We start from the raw sequence: 16,447 nt of genomic DNA on the forward strand, positions 1-16,447 counted from the left end.
AAGGAGAAGTTTGGACTTGTGAGTTCATCAGTATAGTAAACTCCAGATGGGGACAATTTCCCTATTGATGAAAGTGAGAAAATTCCTTCCATTAATACAGGTTTGCACCTCCTCTACAACTTAGAGTCTTAGAGATTTGCCCAGAGCACTCAGAAGCTAAATGACTTGCCCAAGATCTCATAGCCAATTAATATCAAAGGCAGAACTTGAACCAAGTTCTTCTCATATTTGAGAGCAGCATAGAGTCTATAGTGCCATACTGACTCCCATTCAAAAATTATGCTGCTATATAACTTAAAAAAAGGGAAGAATGAAAACTTTGTTTTCCCCATGTTTAAGTGACTTCTGTTACTCCAGAATTCTTCTTAGTAATAGAAAAACTTCACCTCAAAAACTCTAAATATAACTGATCTGCTTTCTAGATTAGAGACATATGCATGGAATTTACTCTTGTTTTAGTTCTCAAAATGTTAATTCCACTAGTGGTTAGAGCCAATGAATTTTGAAAAGAAATGACATTATAATAATAATCCAACTTTGTGATAATGTGATTCATGCTTTCCTAAATTTTTTTTTGGCTGTTAAATTAAATGATTTCCATCCATGGGCAAAATAAATTTCCTCATTTCAAACAAATTAAAAAAAATCCTGATGAATAAGTGAAAGTTGAGTAGAAACTTTGAAATATAGACAGAAATCTAGAAACAAAACATTAACTTGTAAATACAAGTGAGGGGAGTAAATAAAAATCAAAGGCTGACATTCTAATAAGTGAAGATTATAAAAAAGTCCTCTCAGAATATCACCAGGAAGTCATGTAACCTCAGGAGCCTCTGAGTGGTTTTGTTATGTTTTAATGATTTTTTTAAAGAAAAGAATGGTAGAAAGTAATAGTCTAGGAAGAAAAGGGTATAGGAAAAATGTGTAAAATTATCTCATAAAATCAAGATGAGTAAGCAGAAATTGTACAAATAGGAAGAGTTGGTGAGAGATGTGCATGTGTGTGTGTGTATGTACGTGTGTGTGTGTACATATGTGTGTGTATACAGTCATAGACCAAATGTTAAAATTCTATGATCCCAGACTAATCTCCTCATGTTACAGATAAGAAAACTGATACTCAGATATATAATTAAGGTCACATAGGTAAGAAGTAGAAAACCTGGAGTTCAACTCATTTTACCTTTCTTTCTATCCCCAAAATTTAGCATAGTATTTGGAAAAGAGTAGATTCTTAATAAATTTATATTGACTGAATGATTCATGATCATAACAGTGAATTTCAATGAGATGAAGTCATTCATAAAACAGAAAAGTGGATTAGAAAGAAGAATTAAACAACATAATGTGTAAAAGAAATATACATGAAACATTCACAGAGTTAAAAGAGAGGGCTAGAGAATAATGTATTATGTTTCAGCTGATGTAAAAAAGTGTTGATGGCTAACAATCATGATCTCAGAAAAGGCAATAGTGAAAATAGTCAATTAAAAAAGATAAACAAAGAAATCATATTATCCTAAATGTACTATAGACAAGGGAATAATATCAATACTAATCATATATATATATATATGTGTATATATATATATATATATATATATATATATATATATAAATGCCAGATGATTTAATATCTAAATTCTTAAAAGATAAATGAATTATAGAGTTAAATAATAAGACTATAATGGTGGGGGACTGCAATATATTTCTTTGCCAGACAAAGAGCCAAAAATAAAAAAATATAGAAGTTAAGGACTTTTAGTTAAGAATTTTAGGGGGAAATGTGAAAGATCTTTGGTGATTATTAAATGAGGATAGAAAAGAGTATAAGTGTTTCTCACATATCTCAGTGACCTGTGCATACTTTAAAAATTGACTATGTATTTGGGCATAAAAATTTACCAACAATGTAGAAAATCATATACATGCATATATATGTATATATTAAACACATATTTTACTGATCACAACATGATAAAATTAAATTCTATAAAGAGCTATTGAAGAAATAATAAATTACATTGAAGAACAAATAACTGAATTTAAAAGAATGAGTGGGTCACAATAGCAAGAGATAGGGAAATTCCAATTTAAATAATTGTAGACAATTTAAAATATTTGGGAATCCAAGACAAACACAGGACCTATATGAACACAGTTACAAAACACTTTACACACATAAAGTCAGATCTAAACAATTGTAAAAGTATCAATTGCTCATAGGTTGGTTGAGATAATATAATAAAAATGACAATTCTACCTAAATCAATTTATGTATTCGTACCATATCAAACTACCAAAAATATTTTATAGCACTAGAAAAAAATAATAACAAAATTCGTTTGGAAGAACCAAGTGTCAAGAATATCAAGGAAATTAATGGCAAAAATACAAAGGAAGGTGACCTATACTGGATCTAAAATTATATTATAAAATGGCAATCATCAAAACTAGTTGGTACTGGCTAAGTATTAGAGTGGTGGATCAGTTGAATAGATGAAGTCCACAAGACACAGTACCAAATAACTATAATAATCTACTGTTTGATAAACCCCAAAACTCCAGCTTTTGGAATAAGAATTCACTATTTGACAAAAACTGTTGTGAAAACTGGAAAAGAGTATGGCAGAAACTAAGCATAGATCAATATCTCACAGTCTATGCCAAGATAAGGTTGAAATGGATACATAATTTAGGCATAAGAGATGATACCATAAGCAAATTAGGAGAGCAAGGAATAATTTACCTGCCAGATCTATGGAGAAGGGAAGAACTCATCACCAAACAAGAGATAAAGAACACTATGAAAAGCAAAATGGATAATTTTGATTACATTAAATTAAAAAGGGTTTGCACAAACAAAGCTAATGAAACTAAGATCAGAAGGAAAACAGAAAGCTGGGAAACAATTTTTTACAGTCAATATTTCTGATAAAGGTCATTTCTAAAATACATGATGAGTCAACTTTATAAGAATACAATTCATTCCCCAATTGATAAACACTCAAAGGATATGAACAGGCAGTTTTCAGAGGAAGAAATTAAAGCTATCTATAATCACATTAAAAAAAATTCTCTAAATCACTACTGATTAGAGAAATGCAAATGAAAAGAACTCTAAGGCACCACCTCACACCTTTCAGATTGGCTAATATGACAGAAAAGGAAAAATCACAAATGTTGGAGAAGGTATGGGAAAATTGGAACTCTAATGCATTATTGATGGAATTGTGAACTGATTCAACCATTCTGGAAAGCAATTTGGAACTTTGCCCAAAGGCCTATATCTTTTGATCCAGCAATACCACTACTAAGTCTGTGTCCCAAAGATAACATAAAAAAGGGGAAAAGATCCACATGTGCAAAAATAATTAAAGCAGCTTTTTTTTTTTTTGCAGTGGCAAAGAATTGGGAATTGAGGGGATGCCCATCCATTGGGGGATGGCTGAACAAATTGTGGTATATGAATGTAATGGAATACTATTGTTCCATAAGAAATGATGAACAGGCAGATTTCAGAAAAACCTGACTTACATGCACTGATGCTGAGTGAAGTGAGCAGAACCACAACACTGTATATAGTAATAGCAACACTGTGCAATGATTCACTATGACAGACTTACCTCTTAGCAATACAATGATCCAAGACAATTCCAAAAGATTCATGGTGGTAAATACTTTCCACATCCAGAGAAAGAACTATGGAGTCTGAATGCAAATCGAAGCACACTTTTTAAACTTTTTTATTAATTTTTTTTCTTTCTTGTGTTTTTTTTTTCATTTTGTTCCGATTCTTCTTTCACAACATGACTAATGTGGAACTGTGTTTAACATGATTGTACTTGTAAAAGTATGACTTTGAGCAAATAAGTAATTTTGTCTATTATAAATACCCAAATTAACTGTAAAGGACATATGAAGAAAGACTCTATGTCTAGAGAAAGAACTGATATCTAAAAGTATGTATAGAATAATTACACACACACACATATATACATTGAAATCCACATATATGTATGTGTGTGTGTGTGTGTGTGTTTGATAGTAACCACATTAGGGGGAGAAAAAATTTACAAAATAACTTATATATTTCAAAGGAATATCAAGTTGTACTTAATAGCATTGTTGCTTCATGCAAAATAATCTTTTTCACAATAATATGTTATGGAAAAGTTTGTTTTATTGCATAAATTAAAAAAAATTAAAATGAGTGAATCAAAGATCATATAAAAGCCACAAGTGATTTAATTAAGGATAATGACAACAATAAGCCACCTTAATAAAATGTTTGTGATGAAGCCAAAGAAGTTCTTGTAGGGAATACATAGACCTAGATATTATCATCAACATAAAGGGGAAAAAAACCAGAGTAATAAAATAAGCATGCAATTTAAAATTAGCCACCCCAAAAAAGATCCTAAAAATAAAAAAAAAGATCAACAGAAGTAAAAGCAAGACATGAAATTAATAAATAAAATTGGAAACTATTAATGTAAATCATAAACTAGATAGACTATTGACTGACTTTTTTTTACAAGGGCAAAAGCAAATTACTAGTATCAAATTTTATTACAAATTTAATACTTCTTCAACAGAGAAAGAAAAGTGAAGTCTATTATTAGAAATTATTTTGCCCATCTATCTATCAATTTATCTCATAGTCTGATTGAAATTGATGAACATTTCACAAAAAATATAAAATACTCAACTTATCAGAAGAAATAGGGAGTCTTAAATAACCTAAGCTGAATTTAAAAAACAAAACAAAACAAAACAAAACTAGCCATTAAGGAGCTCCCAAAGAGAAAACAAAAAACAAAAAACAACCAAAAGGTTGATGGATTTAAAATAATTTTATCAAATATAAAAGAATAATTAATTATACTATTACGCAGTTTGAATAAATAAAAGAATTGGTCTTACCATATTACTTCTGTGGTGTGTATATATGTATATGTATATATGTGTATATATATATATATATACACACACACACACACACACACGCTCACATATATATGTTTTTAACATGTATACCAAGAAGAGTCAAAATAGAAAAAGAAAACTTTTAGCACAAATTCCCAAATGAACATTGATATAAAAATTAAAAAAAACAATAGCAAGGAGAACAAACAATTTAGCAAAAAAATTTTTTTAAATATGACCATCTTAGATTTATATGAAGAATGCAAATTTGATTTAATATTAGGAAAATTATCAACATAATAGATCATATTACTAATGCAAACAACAGCATTACAATTACACAAATAGTTATAGAAAAATTTTAATAGATCTGATCCCAATTCCTGTTAATAACACCAGAAAACAGACATAAATTGATTTTCCTTAATAAGATAAACAGCATCTATCTGAAACCAAAAGCCAATATTATATATAATGGGAATAACATAAACATCTTTCATTAGGATCAAGATTAAAAAAAAGTTTTCCATTGTCACCATAACTATTTGATATAATGCAGAAATGCCATCTATAATAATAAAAAAAAGAAAAAGAAATTGATGGAAGAAGCATAGACAAAGACAAAACTATCAATTTTTGTAGATGACTTGGTGTAATTAGTAAAACTTAGAAAGCCAATTAAAATTTAACTAAAATAATAATTTTAACAAAGCTGCACAATTTAAAATAAACCCATATAAGTCAACAGCATTTTGATATATTAACAAAAAGATCTAGGTAGAAGAAACAAAAAAGATATATTCCACTTAAAATAACTAAAGAGTGTACAAAATACTTCAGAGTCTAAATTCCAAACTATTCAGAGGAATATATGACTACAATTAAAACCACTCTTTACTAAGATAAACAGACCTAAATAATTGAATAAGCATGAACTACCCACGGGTAGGACAAATCATTACAATAAAATGACAGTATTACTTGATTTAATTTCCTTATTCAGTTACATATTATTAAAACTACCAATGGATTATTTTGTAGGACTAGAAAAATAAAATGAAAACATATCCTAAAGAACAAAAAAGAAGAATCTCAATGTAAATTTTGAAAAAAAAAAGGAATGAATGGCACCTATCAGCACCAAATCTAAAACATTGCTACAAAATAATTATGATCAAAACAACTTGGAATTGTCTAAGAATTAGAAAGAGTAATCAGTGGAACTTATAAGATACACTTCTCCCTTCCAAATTGCAATTTTCCCCATCATGGTTTCAATATGTCATGGTTCAGCATAAGGAATTAAATGGGAATTTTGAGGAAGTTCGTAGAGTCTGCAGATGAGAAGTGAAGCTAGCAGAAAACAGGAAAAATTTGGAAATTTAGAAATACATGAAGCATGGTATTGTATAATATAGACTTAACTCAAATTTTGCAATAAGATACTGTAAACACTCTGTAAAAGGCAAAGAAAAAAAATTCAGACTTCTCTTGTATGAAGGGAGGGCCAAAAAAATATACTTTTTTACATGGATTTTCCAGGTTGCAGGGCCCTTAAACCCTGAGATGAGGATAACTGCGTAGAGAAGCAATTAAACGCAGCAGCAGACTGTTTAATAAACTCAAACATTTCATCTATTTGGGTAAGAACTAAGCAATATGGCAGAAACTCCCACCTTATATTAATATGTTTCAAATGGGTACAAACTTTGACATAAAGAGTGGTACTATAAACAAATTTGAGAAGCAATGAAGAAATTACTTTAAGATTTATGGATGGAGAATAATTCATGAAAAAATGAAGGATAGAGATCACAGAAAATAGAATGTAAAATTTTAAATGTGCACAATTTAAGAAAATTTTGCACAAACAAATCAATGCAAGTAAAATTAGAATACAATTAAATAATGGAGGGGGGAATCTTTGCAATAAGTTTTTTTTTTAAATAATATCTCATTTCCAAGATTATAGGGAACCGATTCAAATTTGTAAGGCTGAGTCATTCCTCACTTGGTAAACAACCAAAGGAAATGAATAAATAATTTTCAGAGGAAGAAATTCAAGCCATCAACCCTATATTGCATTCAAAGCCACAAATTAAAAGGCAAATGGAAATTAAAGCAAGTCTGAGTTTCCAGCTCACACCCAGCAGAAGGGTAAATCTCACATAAAAGAAAAATGACAAATGTTGGAGGGGCTATGGAAAAACAGGTACATAATTGCATTCTTGTTGGTACTATGGATTGGTTCAGTCAATCAGGGAAAAAAATAGAATTATGCCCTAAATGTTACTATACAGTGAATACCTTTTGTCCTAGTGGTACTACTTAGTTCTATTCCCCTAAAGATGCAAAAGAAAGAGGAAAAAGGCCTGCACTCCTTGGACTGAAGTCCAACATGTCTCTTCAATGGTTATGTTCTTCCCCAGCTTCACCCCACCTCTTTTATTTTCCTTTTTTGTGTTGTCTTTCCCTTCACCCCACATTAGATCTTAAGTTTCTTAAAGGCAGGTGATGTAAAGTCCAACAAGTCATACGTTTTATCATAAGACTTCAGGAAAAAGAAAAATAAGTCCTCAGGAAACATGGTTGTTCATTGCATTGATTAAAGTCTTGCATCTTTTAAAGTTGTTTGTTGTTACACTGTTGATAGAGCAGAAATTGTTCTCACTTCCCTATGAATAAATTCATATCAGCATTTACTGCTTTCTCTAAAAAGGTCCCTTTCATCATTTTTTACAGCAATATAAATCATATTTCATTACATAACTTTTACCAAAATTTGTTCAGCCATTTTCTAGCTGATGGTATTCTATTAATTTTTAGTCCTTTGCCTTAACTGTGAATACCAAGGCTGATGGAATCTTGCAGATGATAAGTTTCCTAGTGATGAGGTTTCCTGGGAACATGATCATGGATTAGGAAACATAGTTTAAATATAATATTAGTAAAAAAAATATAATAATGAATGGATTACTTATAAGGTTTCATAAGGCACTTCTCATTCTTTATCTAATTTGCTAAGATAACAGTCTCAAAAGGTTTCATATCTCATGCCCAGTGTCACACAAATAGTGGTAAAGGCATGATTCAAGTTCAGGTCTACTGATTCCCATTCTAGTATTTTCTACACTGCGTGGTATATCTGCTTCCTTCCCCTAATGCAGACTTTGAAGTTACTTTTCTCGTGGTCACGGGAGGGTTAAGGTATTCATTTTAAAGACCATGCAACTATTTTCTAAATTATACTTGTACTCTGGAAAAAAAATTCTCTTTTTCCTCTGTATCATGTGCTGTAATTGTATAACTTTTCTCAAGGCATGAATTTTCCAGATTTTGTAATCAATCAACAAGCTTCTATTAATCATCTACTATGTGAAAAATATTGTGTTAGACACTAGGGGTACAAAGACAAAAATTTAATGGTATTTACCCTCAATTAGTTGACATGCTATCAAATAAGTTAACATATAAACACATGTATACCAACAATTATGCATATATGTACAGATCTATTGACCAAATGCTATACTTATAGAGATTGCATGTTATATATGATAGATATGTCATATGTATATCATTCAAAGAAAAATAGCACAACCATCCAAAATAAAGCAGTTTAAGAATCATGGGGCTACTGTCAAGATCACACAAAACTTGGTAGTTTCTGCAAAAAATGAAAGGAGATCTTGGAATACAACATTTCAAAATGCAAAAGACAGAAGCTTACAAACAAAAATGCCTTGAAAATCTGAATGTAATTCCATAGGAAAAGACAAAATTGACATTTAGTAAAATATTAGACTTTCAATTATTTCTCATGAAAAGACCAGAGCTGGAAAGGAACTCTGAAGCACAAGCATATTAATTCAGAGAAACCTAGGAAGTAAATATATTTGAGTTGTAGGAGACAGCTTTATGTTATGTTGCTAACAGTAAAATAGAGGTAAAAGAAATGTGTCTTTTTAGCTTTTAATAACTTTTGAGGGCATTGAGGGAGTTAAAATAGAAAAACAGAGGTCCCAAAGTGTGTGTGTGTGTGTGTGTGTGTGTGTGTGTGTGTGTGTGAGTGTGTGAGTGTGTGTGTGTGTGAGTGTGTGAGTGTGTGTGTGTGTGTGTGTGAGTGTGTGTGTGTGTGTGTGTGTGTGTGTTGGGGAATGTTTCTGCTCTGAAGATTTTTCCAGCTCCCTGAAGGAAGGCTGCACAGGGTCAGGATGGGTATCTTCCATCTTCCCTAAGGACTGCCCTTGGTGCAGGGAGCATCCCATTTCTTCTATCACCTCATTGTCAGCCTCCTTAGGTGAGAACCCCTTAGACAGGCCAAAGCAAGGTCCACCTCTGCCATAGGCCATCAATGATGCCCTATAATCCCAGAGCAAGAAGTCTGGGACAGTAACCACTCCAACCCAGGAACAGAGCCTAATTTTAACATAAAATAAAGTCATGAAATAGACTGAAAAATGAGCAAAACAAAACAAAACAAAACAAAAATAACTTGACAATAGAAACTTACTATGATGACAGGAAAGATCAAAACACAAACTCAGAAGATGACAGCGATATAAAAATGGCTATATACAAATCCTCAGAGAAAACTGATAATTGGTACCAGGCCCTAAAAGAAGTCCTGAAAGAGCTCAAGAAGGATTTTGAAAAACCAGATAAAAGAGGTGGAAAAAAATTGAGAAAATAAATGAGAGTAATGCAGGAGAATTATGGGAAAAAAGAGTCAACAACTTGGCAAAGGAAGCACAAAAAAAGGGGGAAAGATATATAAAAATTCACAAGAAAAAAAAACTCCTTATAATGTAATTGGCCAAGTGGAAAATGAAGGATAAAAGCTCACTGAATAATATAATTCCTTACAAATCAGAATTGGGTAACTGGAAGTTAATGAGACAATAAAACATCAAGAAATAATAAAACAAAACCAAAAGATTTTTTTAAAAAAGAAAATGTGAAATATTGGAAAAACAACTGATCAAAAAATAGATCTAGGACAGACAATTTAAAATTATTGGACTATCTGAAAGCCATGATCAAAAAAAAGACCCTAGACATCATCTTTCAATAAATTATCAAGGAAAACTGTCCTGATGTACTAAAACAAGAAAGCAATATAAAAATGGAACAAATTCATCAATCACCTCTTAAAAGAAATCCCAAAATAAAACCTCCCAGGGATATTAGAGCCAAATCTCTGGTAAAATAGCCAGAAAGAAATGATTAAACTATTGTGGAGACACAATCAAGATTATACAGGATTTAGCGGCTTCTACATTAAAGGATCAGAGAGTTTGCCATGTGATATTCCAAAGGGCAACGGAGGTAATAACCAAGAATCACCTACTCAGCAAAATTGGCATACTCCTTCAGGGGGAAAATTGGATATTCAATGACATAGAGGACTTTCACACATCCCTAATGAAAAGACCAGAGCTGAACAGAAATTTCAATTTTCAAATACAAAATCCAAGAGAAACATAAAAAGGTAAACCAGAAAGAGAAAACATAAAGAATTCAATAAGGTTAAACATTACATTTTTACATGGGAAGATGATATGTGTAACTCTTAAGAACTTTGCCACTGTTAGGACAGTTAAAAAGAGTACATATAGATCGAAGGTGAGGGTATAAGTTGACTAGGATGGAATGCTATCAGAAAAAAAAATTGATGGGCAAGAAAGAAGATTTTACTGGGAGAAGAAGGAAGAGAGAGGTAGAATGGAGTAAATTGTCTCACATGAAGAATTGCAAAAGAGTTTTTACAGTAAAGGAGAAAGAAGGGGGGGTGAGGATTGCTTGAACCTTACTTTCATCATAATTGGCTTAAAAAAGGGAATCACATACACGCTTCATTAAGTATAGAAATCCTTTCTTACAATATAAAGAAGTAAGAATAAGAGAGACAACAGAAGAGGGAAACTGATAGAAGGGAAGCTAGATTGGTGGAGGTGGTAATCAGAAGCAAAACACTTGTGAAGAGATACAGGGTGAGAGGAGAGAGAGAGAGAGAGAAAGAGAGAGAGAGAGAGAGAGAGAGAGAGAGAGAGAGAGAGAGAGAGAGAGAGAGAAAGATACACAGTTAGCAATCATAACTGTAAATGTGAATGGGATGAACTCACCCATAAAATGGAAGCAGATAGCAGAATGGATTGAAAACCAGAAATAAGAAATGTTAGTTTTATTTTCTGTTAATATGCATATGTGTGGCTTATATATTAAGTCCCCACCTCCCCTTCTTTCTCTCCCCATTCTCTCCCTCTCTTCCCTATTATTTGTCAATAAAACTTGAATAATGAATTGACTTGCATTGTTATAACATTACTCATGGCCATTGAACTCATTAAGCACTTGTTTTCCCACTGTCTCTGGCTGCCCATGGGCCTTTCATTAGATATAAACTAGTGTCTGGAAAGTGAGTTTCTTTTTTAACATTTAGATTTGTGGTAGGGACTAAGACATTGTGAGCCCAATCCTAGAAAGCAAGGGTCAATAGAGGAATCTCTGTCTTCCCAAGAGGAACTCCCTTATGCCACAGGACTATAGCAAGACAGAAATCCTACTATTTCTCCCTTATTGACTCACTTGCTTTGGCTCTTCCAAACCTTTTGATCCCTCCTTAGATGTCTCAGGACATCCCTTCCCTCAATCTCAGCTGAGAATTTGCATCATATTTTATAGAGAGCATTGAGGCTATTTGCCATGAGCTCCCTCTTCTGTCCTCTTCCTCAACATATCACTGAAATACCTCTTGCCATTATCTCTTCCTTAATCCCCATCTCTTATGATGAAATGACCTCACTCCTTACCAACACTAATCCCTCTACTTTTCCAACTGATCCCATTCCACACCATTTCATCCAAAATATTGCCCCGTCTGTCATTCATACTCTTTCACTTATTTTCAGTCTTTGCTTGTATACTAGCTCATTTCCTACTGCCTCCAAATGTGTGCTTGTCTCTCTTATCCTAAAAACAAACAAACAAATAAAATAAAAACAAAAACCCTCACTAGATTTTTCTATTCCTGCTATCTTGGTAATTTCTTCTGCCATGTGTAGCTAAACTCCTTGAAAAGGCAATCTACAATGGGTGACTTAATTTTCTTCTCATTCTCTTCTTAAGCCCTTACAATCTCATTTTCAATTTTATCATTCTACTGAACCTGCTCTTTCCAAAGTTAGTAATGATCTCTTAGTTATCAAATGACCTTTTCTCAATCTTCATTGTCCTTGGCCTCAGTGCAGCTTTTGACTCTGTTGATCACCCTCTCCATGATGCTTTCTTCTCTCTAGGTTTTCAGGCCACCACTCTCTTCTGTTTCTCCTTCTACATATCTGATTCTCCTTCTTTGTTTCATTTGCTGGATCCTCTTCCAAATCACACCTTCTAACAGTAGATGTCCCTCAGGATTCAATACTGAGATTCCTTCTCTTCTCACTCTACATTATCTTACTTGGTGATTTTATCTGCTCTCGGATTCAATGACCATTTCTCTGCTGATGATACTTAAACCTACCTATCCTGCCTCAATTTCTCTGCTGATCCCAAAGCTCACATCCTCAACTGCCTTTCAGACATATCAAATTGGATTCGGAGTAGACATCTTAAACTCAATATGTCCAAAATGGGACTCAGTATTTCAGTTGTTAAGTCGTTTTCCAGTCATGCCTAACTTTGTGAATGCATTTCAGATTTTCTTGGCAAAGACACTGCAGTGCTTTACCATTTCCTTTTCTAGCTCATTTTACAGATGAGGAACTGAGGCAAACAGGGTTAAGTGTGTTTCTCAGGGTCACACAGCTAAGTAAATGTCTAAGGCCACATTTGAATTCAGGAAAATGAGTCTTCTTGATTCCAGGTCCAAGACTATCCACTGCATTACTTAGCTGCTGTTGGAACTCATCCTTCCTACTAACCCTTTCCCTACTCCTACCTGGACTTCTCTAGTTGGACTTAACTATTACCATAGAGAACAACACCATCTTCCTAACCCCCAGGTTCACAACTTAGAAGTCATCTTGGGCTTCTCACGATTTTTCACCTCCCATATCTGAGCTGTTTCCAAGCCTTATCAATTTTACCTTTGAAAGTAAATAAATTCTTCTTTTTTGTGCCTTTTATTTGCTAATTATTTCTCATTTATCCTATACATAGCTTGTTTTGTATAATACAGTCTATCCCATTAGACTGAAAAGTCCTTGAGGGAAGGGCTTGTCTTTTGCCTGTTTTTGTACACTTAGGGCTTAGTACAATGCCTGGCACATAGTAGGCACTTAATAAATGTTTATTGATTGATTGATTGAAGAAGCAGAAGAGAAGGAAGGAGTTATATACTGGCATATTAAAAATATACTAATATTAACTAATATAATACTAATATAATAATATACTAGCATATAAAAAAAAGGAATGGTACTTGCTATTTCTCCTAATTGGTTTACGTTAGAAGAACATAAAAACATGGAGAAAGAGTAGAGGGTGGGCAATGGATGAGCCTCACTCTTATCTACAATGGACAAAGGAAGGTTTAAAACACTTACTCAAAAAGTGTTTGGTATAGAAACATCAAACTGAACAGGAAAATAAGTGTGTTTAAGTGTTTAAGGGTGGGGTGTGTTTAAGCGGGAGGATAGCCCCAAAAAGCTTAGAAAAGCAAGCTGCAGGATCCTAAAGGTTGTAATATAAAATAGAAAGGAGAAAATAAAAAAAAAACCGGAATCTATAAAGGTGTCTCAGATTGCCTCAGAAATTTTAGGAATGATGAAAGAAATAGTGGTATATTAATATAATAGAATATTATGTAGTAAGAGATTACCAAAAAAAATTATTTCAGAGACTCCTGGGTGGTATGAATTTATGCAGTGAGAAGATCATAGCCAGGATAACAATTTATAGAAGAACGAAAGTATTAAAGAGAAAAAAAAATGACTGAACAACTGAACTCTGATAAAAGCTATGCTAACTATATCTCCAGAGGATCTATAATTAAGTGTGTTACCTACCTCCTGACATAGTGGTAATGGACAAATATAAACAATTTTAGACATGAGTACTATGTGAATTGTTTTGATTGACTGTTTTTAATTTATTAAAAAGATTGCTGTTACTGTTTTCCTATCTTTTTCTTCATTATTTGAAATGGGGGAGTGGGAGGAGAGTTCTTAATAGTGACACTAAAAGGGAATGATATTGGAAAAAAAGTTAATTTTAATACACAGAAGAGATCAGAATCAAGTTTATAAGAAAGCTCAGACAAGCAGGACAGTTTTGAAAATAGCATATGGAATTTACTACATTGAAAAAAGACAACAACAAGCAGTATGGAATAGAGATTCAAATTTCATACAGATTCCTCTTTTTCTGTTTTTCTGGAAAACTTTTCCTTTGGTGCATAACTTTTTTTTGGTCAGAATAAACGAAATAAATATTGTAAGGGACTCAAGCATATGGACCACTTCACCAAACTCAGCATTGTATCTCCTTCATATGTCTTTATACAGGTTTTTCCTGATTCCTAGAACATAGTGCCATCTCTTCTAACTTCTGCCTCTTAGAATATCATGCTTTCTAACTCAGGTGCTACATCTTACAGGAAGTATTTCCTGTTCCTTGTACTTATTAGTGTTCTCTTCTCTCCTCAAATTATATTTCATTTGCTAACTTGTTTCTTTTTTTTTTGTATGTAAGCAGCACATTTGCTTGTCTCCTTAGTGCCTTGCACTTAATAGGTACTTAATACATATTTGCTATATTTGATTGAAATTCAGAATATAGCATTTTCCCTTAAATAATATATTGAGACCACAATATTTATCATAGCACATTTTTTTAATAGCAAAGTAGATACTTTCAATTACAGAATGGCTAAATAAATTCTATTACATGAATTAAATGAACTAGAACTGGAATATAAGAAATGATAAATATCGAAGCAAAGAAACATGGAAAGTTAAACATGGGTTCCATGAAAGACTTTCTCTTTCTTTTTTTTTTTTTTTTGGTTAGGCAATGGGGTTAAGTAACTTGCCCAGAGTCACACAGCTAGTGAATGTTATGTGTCTGAGGCTGGATTTGAACTCAGGTCCTCCTGACTTCAGGGCCAGTGCTCTATCCACTGTATCACCTAGCTGCCCCTCATGAAAGACTTTCTCATAGGCCCTTTCTGTCTATACTATTTGACTTGCTATTCTCATGGGGTTAAATCATTCTCTCTAAGTAGATGATTCCTAAATCTATATAGCTGACCTTGGTCTGTCTCTCTCCTACAGGCTTGAATCACAAATTGCCTTTTGGATTCTCTAATTGGGTGTGCTGTAGGCACCTGACATTCAGCAAATCCAAAACAGAACTCATTATCTATCCTGGCACATAGAAAGTACTTAAGAAATGCTTTCTAAGAGATTGACTGACTTATATGAATTGTAGCATAGTGAAATAAGCAGAACCAGGAAAACAACTTACACAATGATTATGGCCCTGGGAATGGGAAAAACAAAAACAAATTGAAACTGAATGATGTATAATTATAATGGCCATACTTGGCACTGAAGAAGACTTGAGAAAAGTTGCCTCCCTCCCAATTTGCAGAAGCAGAGGACTATGAGTAAGGAATATCACATATACTGTCAAAATGGATTAATTTTTATTTCTTCCCAAAATTTTTTTCTCTTTTAATTTTCCTCCTTTAATTTTCCTTCTTTAATTTTCTTCCTTCCTTCCTTCCCTTTTTTTTTCCTTTTTTTTCCTTCCTTCCTTCCTTCCTTCCTTCCTTCCTTCCTTCCTTCCTTTCTTTCCTTCTTTTTTCTCCCTTTCTTTCTTCCTATATTTCTTTCTTTTTTTTGCCTTTCATTTTCTCCCTTATTTCATTAATATATTTATTATTTGTCTATATCATCTATCTATCTATTAATCTATTTTTTTCTTACAAGGAACATCTCTTTGAGTCAGGGAGGAGAAAGGATATATTTAGAAATAAACACAATGAAAAAACAAAACAATCAGCAGACTACTTTAAAACAAATAAATAAAGGAAAAATTAATGAATCAACAAGTAAAATACTGTATTGAAAGTACGGCTGTTTTTCAATCCCGCAGATTCACCTTGCTGCCATTACCTTTTTAATTTTTCCCACTCCAGCATCTTCTGCTGTTAGCAACCCTCTACACGGCTGCTTTATCACATTGGCTGTCACCTTTCTTCAGCCCTTCTGCTTAAAAACTCCAGAAAGCTGAACTAGCAGAGAAAGGAGGAAACACTCCTACAGTAGCAAAATGCTGTTTTGTTACTCACTTTTTAATGTCTTATGTAACAGAGTTTATGTTGCTTAAAGTTACTTGTTATGTGAAAGCTTCCAGCTACCTCCCAGCCTCACCTTAAATGGTGTTTTTTTTTCCTTCAGAAGTCATTATTGTAGGCACAGTGTTTACAAGTCCAATGAGGGTATTCTGTAATAGGCTAAAGTGTTGCTAAAGCCTCATTCAGAGAAAGAACTATGGAGTCTGAATGCAGATC

The sequence above is a fragment of the Phascolarctos cinereus genome, unplaced genomic scaffold, assembly GCF_003287225.1.
Source record: "Phascolarctos cinereus isolate Bilbo 61053 unplaced genomic scaffold, phaCin_HiC Scaffold_5;HRSCAF=322, whole genome shotgun sequence".
Classification (NCBI taxonomy): domain Eukaryota; kingdom Metazoa; phylum Chordata; class Mammalia; order Diprotodontia; family Phascolarctidae; genus Phascolarctos; species Phascolarctos cinereus.